The sequence below is a fragment of the Dendrobates tinctorius genome, unplaced genomic scaffold (assembly GCF_039654945.1).
Source record: "Dendrobates tinctorius isolate UK_male_01 unplaced genomic scaffold, ASM3965494v1 ptg000152l, whole genome shotgun sequence".
NCBI classification, from domain to species: Eukaryota; Metazoa; Chordata; class Amphibia; order Anura; family Dendrobatidae; genus Dendrobates; species Dendrobates tinctorius.
The window spans coordinates 6351036-6363864 of record NW_027361819.1 but is presented as its reverse complement, the minus strand read 5'-3'; positions in this window follow the sequence as shown (position 1 = coordinate 6363864).

The following is a 12829-nucleotide window of genomic DNA, read 5'->3' as shown; positions in this document are numbered from 1 at the left end:
TGGGTTTCCTCCGGGCACTCCGGTTTCCTCCCACACTCCAAAGACATACTGATAGGGAATTCAGATTGTGAACCCCACCGGGGACAGTGATGAAATGTGTGCAAACTGTAAAGCGCTGCGGAATATGTTAGCGCTATATAAAAAAAAATAAAGAAGAAGAAAGATATCTCTGATACTCATCATTCTGCCCCTCCTATCACCGATACCCCTCATATCTCTGGTGCTCATCGTTCTGCCCCTCCTATCACCGATACCCCTCATATCTCTGATACTCATCATTCTGCCCCTCCTATCACCGATACCCCTCATATCTCTGGTGCTCATCGTTCTGCCCCTCCTATCACCGATACCCCTCATATCTCTGGTACTCATCGTTCTGCTCCTCCTATCACCGATACCCCTCATATCTCTGATACTCATCGTTCTGCTCCTCCTATCACCAATACCCCTCATATCTCTGATACTCATCGTTCTGCTCCTCCTATCACCGATACCCCTCATATCTCTGGTGCTCATCGTTCTGCTCCTCCTATCACCGATACCCCTCATATCTCTGATACTCATCGTTCTGCTCCTCCTATCACCGATACCCCTCATATCTCTGATACTCATCGTTCTGCTCCTCCTATCACCGATACCCCTCATATCTCTGGTAGTCATCGTTCTGCTCCTCCTATCACCGATACCCCTCATATCTCTGATACTCATCGTTCTGCTCCTCCTATCACCGATACCCCTCATATCTCTGGTAGTCATCGTTCTGCTCCTCCTATCACCGATACCCCTCATATCTCTGATACTCATCGTTCTGCTCCTCCTATCACCGATACCCCTCATATCTCTGGTAGTCATCGTTCTGCCCCTCCTATCACCGATACCCCTCATATCTCTGATACTCATCGTTCTGCTCCTCCTATCACCGATACCCCTCATATCTCTGGTACTCATCGTTCTGCCCCTCCTATCACCGATACCCCTCATATCTCTGGTACTCATCGTTCTGCTCCTCCTATCACCGATACCCCTCATATCTCTGGTACTCATCGTTCTGCTCCTCCTATCACCGATACCCCTCATATCTCTGATGCTCATCGTTCTGCCCCTCCTATCACCGATAACCCTCATATCTCTGGTACTCATCGTTCTGCTCCTCCTATCACCGATACCCCTCATATCTCTGGTACTCATCGTTCTGCCCCTCCTATCACCGATACCCCTCATATCTCTGATGCTCATCGTTCTGCTCCTCCTATCACCGATACCCCTCATATCTCTGATGCTCATCGTTCTGCCCCTCCTATCACCGATACCCCTCATATCTCTGGTACTCATCGTTCTGCTCCTCCTATCACCGATACCCCTCATATCTCTGGTACTCATCGTTCTGCCCCTCCTATCACCGATACCCCTCATATCTCTGATACTCATCGTTCTGCTCCTCCTATCACCGATACCCCTCATATCTCTGGTACTCATCGTTCTGCCCCTCCTATCACCGATACCCCTCATATCTCTGGTGCTCATCGTTCTGCCCCTCTTATCACAGATACCCCTCATATCTCTGGTACTCATCGTTCTGCCCCTCCTATCACCGATACCCCTCATCTCTCTGGTACTCATCGTTCTGCCCCTCCTATCACCGATACCCCTCATATCTCTGGTACTCATCGTTCTGCCCCTCCTATCACCGATACCCCTCATATCTCTGGTACTCATCGTTCTGCCCCTCCTATCACCGATACCCCTCATATCTCTGGTACTCATCGTTCTGCTCCTCCTATCACCGATACCCCTCATATCTCTGATACTCATCGTTCTGCCCCTCCTATCACCGATACCCCTCATATCTCTGATACTCATCGTTCTGCCCCTCCTATCACCGATACCCCTCATATCTCTGGTACTCATCGTTCTGCTCCTCCTATCACCGATACCCCTCATATCTCTGGTACTCATCGTTCTGCCCCTCCTATCACCGATACCCCTCATATCTCTGGTACTCATCGTTCTGCTCCTCCTATCACCGATACCCCTCATATCTCTGGTACTCATCGTTCTGCTCCTCCTATCACCGATACCCCTCATATCTCTGGTACTCATCGTTCTGCCCCTCCTATCACCGATACCCCTCATATCTCTGGTACTCATCGTTCTGCCCCTCCTATCACCGATACCCCTCATATCTCTGGTACTCATCGTTCTGCCCCTCCTATCACCGATACCCCTCATATCTCTGGTGCTCATCGTTCTGCTCCTCCTATCACCGATACCCCTCATATCTCTGGTACTCATCGTTCTGCTCCTCCTATCACCGATACCCCTCATATCTCTGGTACTCATCGTTCTGCTCCTCCTATCACCGATACCCCTCATATCTCTGGTACTCATCGTTCTGCCCCTCCTATCACCGATACCCCTCATATCTCTTGTACTCATCGTTCTGCTCCTCCTATCACCGATACCCCTCATATCTCTGGTACTCATCGTTCTGCTCCTCCTATCACCGATACCCCTCATATCTCTGGTACTCATCGTTCTGCTCCTCCTATCACCGATACCCCTCATATCTCTGGTACTCATCGTTCTGCTCCTCCTATCACCGATACCCCTCATATCTCTGGTACTCATCGTTCTGCTCCTCCTATCACCGATACCCCTCATATCTCTGGTACTCATCGTTCTGCCCCTCCTATCACCGATACCCCTCATATCTCTGGTACTCATCGTTCTGCCCCTCCTATCACCGATACCCCTCATATCTCTGGTACTCATCGTTCTGCTCCTCCTATCACCGATACCCCTCATATCTCTGGTACTCATCGTTCTGCCCCTCCTGTCACCGATACCCCTCATATCTCTGGTACTCATCGTTCTGCTCCTCCTATCACCGATACCCCTCATATCTCTGGTACTCATCGTTCTGCCCCTCCTATCACCGATACCCCTCATATCTCTGGTACTCATCGTTCTGCCCCTCCTGTCACCGATACCCCTCATATCTCTGGTACTCATCGTTCTGCCCCTCCTATCACCGATACCCCTCATATCTCTGGTACTCATCGTTCTGCTCCTCCTATCACCGATACCCCTCATATCTCTGGTACTCATCGTTCTGCCCCTCCTATCACCGATACCCCTCATATCTCTGATACTCATCGTTCTGCCCCTCCTATCACCGATACCCCTCATATCTCTGGTACTCATCGTTCTGCCCCTCCTGTCACCGATACCCCTCATATCTCTGGTACTCATCGTTCTGCCCCTCCTATCACCGATACCCCTCATATCTCTGGTACTCATCGTTCTGCTCCTCCTATCACCGATACCCCTCATATCTCTGATACTCATCGTTCTGCCCCTCCTATCACCGATACCCCTCATATCTCTGGTACTCATCGTTCTGCCCCTCCTGTCACCGATACCCCTCATATCTCTGGTACTCATCGTTCTGCTCCTCCTATCACCGATACCCCTCATATCTCTGGTACTCATCGTTCTGCCCCTCCTATCACCGATACCCCTCATATCTCTGGTACTCATCGTTCTGCCCCTCCTGTCACCGATACCCCTCATATCTCTGGTACTCATCGTTCTGCCCCTCCTATCACCGATACCCCTCATATCTCTGGTACTCATCGTTCTGCTCCTCCTATCACCGATACCCCTCATATCTCTGGTACTCATCGTTCTGCCCCTCCTATCACCGATACCCCTCATATCTCTGATACTCATCGTTCTGCCCCTCCTATCACCGATACCCCTCATATCTCTGGTACTCATCGTTCTGCCCCTCCTGTCACCGATACCCCTCATATCTCTGGTACTCATCGTTCTGCTCCTCCTATCACCGATACCCCTCATATCTCTGATACTCATCGTTCTGCCCCTCCTATCACCGATACCCCTCATATCTCTGGTACTCATCGTTCTGCTCCTCCTATCACCGATACCCCTCATATCTCTGGTACTCATCGTTCTGCTCCTCCTATCACCGATACCCCTCATATCTCTGGTACTCATCGTTCTGCCCCTCCTATCACCGATACCCCTCATATCTCTGGTACTCATCGTTCTGCCCCTCCTATCACCGATACCCCTCATATCTCTGGTACTCATCGTTCTGCCCCTCCTGTCACCGATACCCCTCATATCTCTGGTACTCATCGTTCTGCTCCTCCTATCACCGATACCCCTCATATCTCTGGTGCTCATCGTTCTGCTCCTCCTATCACCGATACCCCTCATATCTCTGGTACTCATCGTTCTGCCCCTCCTATCACCGATACCCCTCATATCTCTGGTGCTCATCGTTCTGCTCCTCCTATCACCGATACCCCTCATATCTCTGATACACATCGTTCTGCTCCACCTATCACCGATACCCCTCATATCTCTGGTACTCATCGTTCTGCCCCTCCTATCACCGATACCCCTCATATCTCTGGTACTCATCGTTCTGCTCCTCCTATCACCGATACCCCTCATATCTCTGGTACTCATCGTTCTGCTCCTCCTGTCACCGATACCCCTCATATCTCTGGTAGTCATCGTTCTACCCCTCCTGTCACCGATACCCCTCATATCTCTGGTACTCATCGTTCTGCCCCTCCTATCACCGATACCCCTCATATCTCTGGTACTCATCGTTCTGCCCCTCCTATCACCGATACCCCTCATATCTCTGGTACTCATCGTTCTGCCCCTCCTATCACCGATACCCCTCATATCTCTGGTACTCATCGTTCTGCTCCTCCTATCACCGATACCCCTCATTTCTCTGGTACTCATCGTTCTGCTCCTCCTATCACTGATACCCCTCATATCTCTGATACTCATCGTTCTGCCCCTCCTATCACCGATACCCCTCATATCTCTGGTACTCATCGTTCTGCCCCTCCTATCACCGATACCCCTCATATCTCTGGTACTCATCGTTCTGCCCCTCCTATCACCGATACCTCTCATCTCTCTGGTACTCATCGTTCTGCCCTTCCTATCACCGATACCCCTCATATCTCTGGTACTCATCGCTCTGCCCCTCCTATCACCGATACCCCTCATATCTCTGGTACTCATCGTTCTGCCTCTCCTATCACCGATACCCCTCATATCTCTGGTACTCATCGTTCTGCCCCTCCTATCACCGATACCCCTCATATCTCTGGTAGTCATCGTTCTACCCCTCCTATCACCGATACCCCTCATATCTCTGGTACTCATCGTTCTGCCCCTCCTATCACCGATACCCCTCATATCTCTGGTACTCATCGTTCTGCCCCTCCTATCACCGATACCTCTCATCTCTCTGGTACTCATCGTTCTGCCCCTACTATCACCGATACCCCTCATATCTCTGGTACTCATCGCTCTGCCCCTCCTATCACCGATACCCCTCATATCTCTGGTACTCATCGTTCTGCCTCTCCTATCACCGATACCCCTCATATCTCTGGTACTCATCGTTCTGCCCCTCCTATCACCGATACCCCTCATATCTCTGGTAGTCATCGTTCTACCCCTCCTATCACCGATACCCCTCATATCTCTGGTACTCATCGTTCTGCCCCTCCTATCACCGATACCCCTCATATCTCTGGTGCTCATCGTTCTGCTCCTCCTATCACCGATACCCCTCATATCTCTGGTACTCATCGTTCTGCCCCTCCTATCACCGATACCCCTCATATCTCTGGTGCTCATCGTTCTGCTCCTCCTATCACGATACCCCTCATATCTCTGGTGCTCATCGTTCTGCCTCTCCTATCACCGATACCCCTCATATCTCTGGTACTCATCGTTCTGCCCCTCCTATCACCGATACCCCTCATATCTCTGGTAGTCATCGTTCTACCCCTCCTATCACCGATACCCCTCATATCTCTGGTACTCATCGTTCTGCCCCTCCTATCACCGATACCCCTCATATCTCTGGTGCTCATCGTTCTGCTCCTCCTATCACCGATACCCCTCATATCTCTGGTGCTCATCGTTCTGCCCCTCCTATCACCGATACCCCTCATATCTCTGGTACTCATCGTTCTGCTCCTCCTATCACCGATACCCCTCATATCTCTGGTACTCATCGTTCTGCTCCTCCTATCACCGATACCCCTCATATCTCTGGTACTCATCGTTCTGCTTCTCCTATCACCGATACCCCTCATATCTCTGGTACTCATCGTTCTGCTCCTCCTATCACCGATACCCCTCATATCTCTGGTACTCATCGTTCTGCCCCTCCTGTCACCGATACCCCTCCTATCTCTGGTACTCATCGTTCTGCCCTTCCTATCACCGATACCCCTCATATCTCTGGTGCTCATCGTTCTGCCCCTCCTATCACCGATACCCCTCATATCTCTGGTGCTCATCGTTCTGCTCCTCCTATCACCGATACCCCTCATATCGCTGGTGCTCATCGTTCTGCCCCTCCTATCACCGATACCCCTCATATCTCTGGTACTCATCGTTCTGCCCCTCCTATCACCGATACCCCTCATATCTCTGGTACTCATCGTTCTGCCCCTCCTATCACTGATAACCCTCATATCTCTGATGCTCATCGTTCTGCCCCTCCTATCACCGATACCCCTCATATCTCTGGTACTCATCGTTCTGCCCCTCCTATTACCGATACCCCTCATCCCTCTGGTGCTCATCGTTCTGCCCCTCTTATCACAGATACCCCTCATATCTCTGGTATTTATCGTTCTGCCCCTCCTATCACCGATACCCCTCATATCTCTGGTACTCATCGTTCTGCCCCTCCTGTCACCGATACCCCTCATATCTCTGATACTCATCGTTCTGCCCCTCCTATCACCGATACCCCTCATATCTCTGGTACTCATCGTTCTGCTCCTCCTATCACCGATACCCCTCATATCTCTGGTTCTCATCGTTCTGCCCCTCCTATCACCGATAACCCTCATATCTCTGGTACTCATCGTTCTGCCCTTCCTATCACCGATACCCCTCATATCTCTGATACTCATCGTTCTGCCCCTCCTATCACCGATACCCCTCATATCTCTGGTACTCATCGTTCTGCCCCTCCTATCACCGATACCCCTCATCTCTCTGGTACTCATCGTTCTGCCCCTCCTATCACCGATACCCCTCATCTCTCTGGTACTCATCGTTCTGCCCCTCCTATCACCGATACCCCTCATATCTCTGGTACTCATCGTTCTGCCCCTCCTATCACCGATACCCCTCATATCTCTGGTACTCATCGTTCTGCCCCTCCTATCACCGATACCCCTCATATCTCTGGTACTCATCGTTCTGCCCCTCCTATCACCGATACCCCTCATATCTCTGGTACTCATCGTTCTGCCCCTCCTATCACCGATACCCCTCATATCTCTGGTACTCATCGTTCTGCCCCTCCTATCACCGATACCCCTCATATCTCTGGTACTCATCGTTCTGCTCCTCCTATCACCGATACCCCTCATATCTCTGGTACTCTTCGTTCTGCTCCTCCTATCACCGATACCCCTCATATCTCTGATACTCATCGTTCTGCCCCTCCTATCACCGATACCCCTCATATCTCTGGTACTCATCGTTCTGCCCCTCCTATCACCGATACCCCTCATATCTCTGGTACTCATCGTTCTGCCCCTCCTATCACCGATACCTCTCATCTCTCTGGTACTCATCGTTCTGCCCCTCCTATCACCGATACCCCTCATATCTCTGGTACTCATCGCTCTGCCCCTCCTATCACCGATACCTCTCATCTCTCTGGTACTCATTGTTCTGCCCCTCCTATCACCGATACCCCTCATATCTCTGGTACTCATCGCTCTGCCCCTCCTATCACCGATTCCCCTCATATCTCTGGTACTCATCGTTCTGCCCCTCCTATCACCGATACCCCTCATATCTCTGGTACTCATCACTGCAAGCCCCAAAGTGGGCTGCACCTGCAGCGCGGCGTAGGACACTGCCGCTCGATGACAAAGCAAGGAAGCAGGTGCAGTGTCGGACGCTAGCACTGTGGATGATGGTGTAGTGGCTTGAGATGTTGTGAGTTCATTTTTCCCTTCACCATTGAGGTCTGATGAACTCCCTCCTCTGGTGAAGGAAGTTAGTGAGGCTGATTATCAAACACCTGGGCAACTAGATGATGACTGGGTGGCTGGAATTGAGGACTGGATATAAGGCTGCCGACGCCCTTCTTCCTGGCTGGTGATTTTCCTGCTGGATTCTTGGAGACCAGTCTGATTCCTGCATCTCAAAGCTAAGTTTTTCTGCTCTGCTTTGTACTCTTCAGTTTTGTTTTTGTTTTGCCTTGTTTTTTGGGAGTTCTGCCATCCCCGGCCAGGGGTGAGCTGAATTCCATTTTTGTCTCTGATCTGTTGATCTTTTGCTCTGTCTTCAGAATATACCTGAGTGCTGATATAGTCTTTTGAAGCCTAGCGACTTCAGGGCCTGTTTTTCCTATCAGTCGGTTGGCTCATTTTGATAGGGTTTTTGCGGATGGCAGACAGCAGCTTTCCTATCCTGTCCTATGTAGTTAGCTTGGGCCCCATCATTTGCTCAACCTATCTTTCTATCTGTGTTAGTGTTTTCATCTTGCTTCACCGTCATTATATGTTGGGGGCTGCCTATTGCTTTGGGGTCTGCTCTGGGGCAGTTTAGTTTTTCCCCTTTCTGTCTTTAGGCTATGTAATTCTCCGGCTGTGATCGAGGGGTCTAGGGCACCGTAGGAACCCCCCAAGGCTACTGCTAGTTGTTGTGGATAGGTCCAGGGGTCTGCAATCCGATAGCTGCCAACCTCTCTGGTTTTTCTGGACTTAGCTGGTATTTTGTTTTTTCCTCCTTCGGTGACTCATCATAACAGAATCACCGGCCATACCGCAGATCCTAGGGTACTCAATAGCAGGAGAGAATTGTTAAAAAAAAAAAAAGTGTCAGAATTTTTTTTTTGTGTGTGTGCATATTTTTCCCTCTATATCTCTGGGGCCGTAGGGGGAATTTTTCTCTCAATGGAGATGAAGCAATTGTCTGATCGTGTGGAGCAGCTCGCTGCTAATGTGCGGAGAAATTCCGCCTATCTTGCTCATTCACATGCTGCTGAACCAAAGATTCCCACTCCTGATGTGTTTTTTGGGGATCGGTCTAAATTCTTGAATTTCAAGAATAATTGTAAATTATTTTTTGCCTTGAAGCCTAACTCGTCGGGGAACTCCGCGCAGCAGGTTAAAATTGTCATCTCTTTGCTGCGCGGCGATACCCAGGATTGGGCGTTTTCTTTGAAACCTGATGATCCTATTCTGAATAATGTGAACGCATTTTTTCAAGCCTTGGGGTTGTTGTATGATGAACCTAATGCTATTGATCAGGCTGAAAAGACCCTGTTGGCATTAAGCCAGGGTCGGGATTCGGCAGAGTTGTACTGTCAAAAATTCCGAAAGTGGGCGGTCCTTACTACCTGGAATGATGGTGCCTTGGCAGCCCTCTTTCGGAAGGGTTTGTCAGAAACTGTAAAAGATACTATGGTGGGATTTCCTGTTCCCTCTGGTCTTGACGATTCTATGTCATTAGCCATTCAGGTGGATCGGCGTTTACGTGAACGCAAAGCTGCACGAGAGGTGTTGCCACCTGTTGAACAAATGTCTGAGCCTATGCAATGTGATAGAGTTTTGTCTAGGGCGCAACGTCAGGAGTTCAGAAGGCATAATAAGCTGTGTTTTGTTTGAGGAGATGCCTCGCATATTATTTCTGTCTGCCCTAAACGAGAGAAAAGTTGTGCACACACGTTTTCTGTGGGTGGTGTTCAACCTAAGTTTCTTCTGGCAATTACTCTGATCTGCTCCCTGTCCACATTTTCCGCCAAGGCTTTTGTGGATTCAGGAGCAGCTCTTAACCTGATGGACTTGGATTTTGCTAAACGTTGTGGATTTCCTATGACACCTCTGCGGACGCCTATCCCTTTGAGGGGTATTGATGCTACTCCTTTGGCGAAGAATAAACCTCAGTTTTGGACCCAGGTGGTAATGCGGGTCACCCCAGACCATCAAGAAAATTGCAGATTTTTGGTGTTGCATAATTTGCATGATACCATTGTTCTGGGGTTTCCCTGGTTGCAAATCCATAATCCAGTTCTGGATTGGAAATCTTTGTCTGTGGTGAGTTGGGGTTGTCGGTGTGCCCTTAGTGATGCTCCTGTTTTCTCCACCTCTCCCCAGTCGCATGATGTTCCTGACTATTTGGCTGACTTTTATGATGTATTTAGTGAGAATGAGTCTGCATCTTTGCCTCCTCATAGGAGTTATGACTGTGCAATTGAGCTAAACCCGGGGTGTAAATTCCCCAAGGGTCGGCTCTTCAATTTATCTGTACCCGAGCACGAGGCTATGCGATCATATATTAAGGAGGCGTTGGAGAAGGGTCATATTAGACCATCCTCTTCACCTTTAGGTGCTGGGTTTTTTTTCGTGGCTAAAAAGGATGGTTCATTAAGGCCTTGTATTGACTATCGTGCCCTCAACAAAATTACTGTTAAATATCAGTATCCGTTACCCCTGATTTCTGATCTATTCTCCAGAGTTAAAGGTGCTTGCTGGTTTACCAAGCTTGACCTCAGGGGGGCGTATAATCTTATTTGCATTAAGCATAGGGATGAATGGAAGACGGCGTTTAATACTCCGGAGGGACATTTTGAATACCTGGTGATGCCTTTTGGGCTCACTAATGCCCCTTCTGTCTTCCAGTGCTTCATGAACGATATATTACGAGACTTTGTGGATACATTTTTGATTATCTATCTGGATGATATTTTGATCTTCTCCAAGAATTGGGACTCTCATGTGGAACATGTTCGGACTGTGTTCCGGATTTTGAGGGAGAATTCCCTGTATGTCAAGGGATCGAAATGCCTTTTTGGGGTACAGAGGATTTCATTTTTGGGATTTATTTTGTCACCGTCAACTATTGAAATGGACCCAGCCAAGGTACAGGCCATTTATGATTGGGTTCAGCCCACTTCTTTGAAGGCCCTCCAGAAGTTTTTGGGTTTTGCTAATTTTTATCGGAAATTTATAGCTAATTTTTCTGGTATTGCCAAGCCATTGACGGATTTGACTAGGAAGGGTGCTGATGTCCTGAATTGGTCTCCGGAGGCTGTTTCTTCCTTTCAGGAGCTGAAGCGAAGATTCACTTCTGCTCCGGTTTTGCGGCAACCTGATGTCTCACTCCCATTTCAGGTGGAGGTGGACGCTTCTGAGATTGGTGCAGGAGAACCGTTGGCCATGAAATGGGCATTTGAGGAGTGGAGACATTGGTTGGAGGGAGGCAAACACCAAGTCGTGGTCCTTACTGACCACAAGAATTTCATTTACCTGGAGTCGGCCAAGCGCTTGAATCCTAGACAGGCTAGGTGGGCCTTGTTTTTCACACGTTTTGATTTTGTGGTCTCTTTTCTTCCGGGCACTAAGAATGCCAAGGCAGATGCCCTCTCTAGGAGTTTCCTTGCTGATTCTCCTGTTGTGACTAAGCCTGCTACCATCTTAGGCGAGGGGGTAGTTCTTTCGACCATCTCGCCCGATTTGAGACATGCTCTGGAAGAGTTTCAGGAGGACAAACCTGAGCATTGTCCCAGTGGAAAGTTGTATGTTCCTGACCAGTGGAGGAAGAGAGTGATGTCTGAAGTTCATTGCTCTGCATTGGCTGGTCATCCAGGTATTTTTGGTACTAGAGATCTGGTGAGTCGGTCTTTTTGGTGGCCCGCCTTGTCTCATGATGTCAGGAATTTTGTGCAGTCCTGTGGGACTTGCTCCCGGTCTAAACCTTGTTCTCGCTCTAGTGGCTTGTTGATGCCTTTGCCGGTGCCCAGGCAGCCATGGACCAATATTTCAATGGATTTTATCTCTGATATGCCTGTCTCTCAGAGAATGACTGTTATTTGGGTGATTTGTGATAGATTCTCTAAGATGGTCCATCTTGTACCACTCCCTAAGTTGCCATCTTCCTCTGAGTTGGTGCCCTTGTTTTTGCAACAGGTGGTTCGCTTGCACAGGATTCCTGAGAACATTGTATCTGACAGAGGAGTTCAGTTTGTGTCAAGATTTTGGAGGACTTTCTGTTCCAAGCTGGGAATTCAGTTGTCCTTCTCCTCTGCGTTTCACCCTCAGACCAATGGGCAGACGGAGAGAACAAACCAGACTTTGGAGTCGTATTTGAGATGTTTTATTTCTGCTGATCAGGATGATTGGGTTTCATTTTTACCCTTGGCCGAATTTGCTTTAAATAATAGAGCTAGTTCTGCCACTTTGATGTCACCTTTTTTTTGTAACTTTGGTTTTCACCCTCGATTTTCTTCAGGGCAAGTGGAGCCTTCTGCCTGCCCAGGTGTTGACACTGTGGTGGAGAGAATGCACCAGATCTGGGACCAAGTAGTGGATAAGTTGTCTCTCTCCCAGGAAAAGGCCCAGCGGTTTTCCAACCGGTGTAGGACCGTTGGTCCCCAGTTTAAGGTGGGTGATATGGTTTGGTTGTCATCAAAAAATATCGCTATGAAGGTGGCTTCTCCTAAGTTTAAGCCTAGATTTATTGGACCTTACAAGATTTTGGAGATTATTAATCCGGTCTCTTTTTGGTTGGCTCTTCCTGTCACATTTAAAATTCAAAATGTTTCATAAGTCCTTGTTGAAGAGGTTTGTTGAACCAGTAGTTCCTGTGGTGGCACCTCCTGACCCTATATTGGTTGAAGGTACCATGGAATATGAGGTAAAGATACTGGATTCCCGTCTGGCTAGACGGAGACTCCAGTATTTGGTTAAGTGGAAGGGTTATGGTCAGGAGGATAATTCCTGGG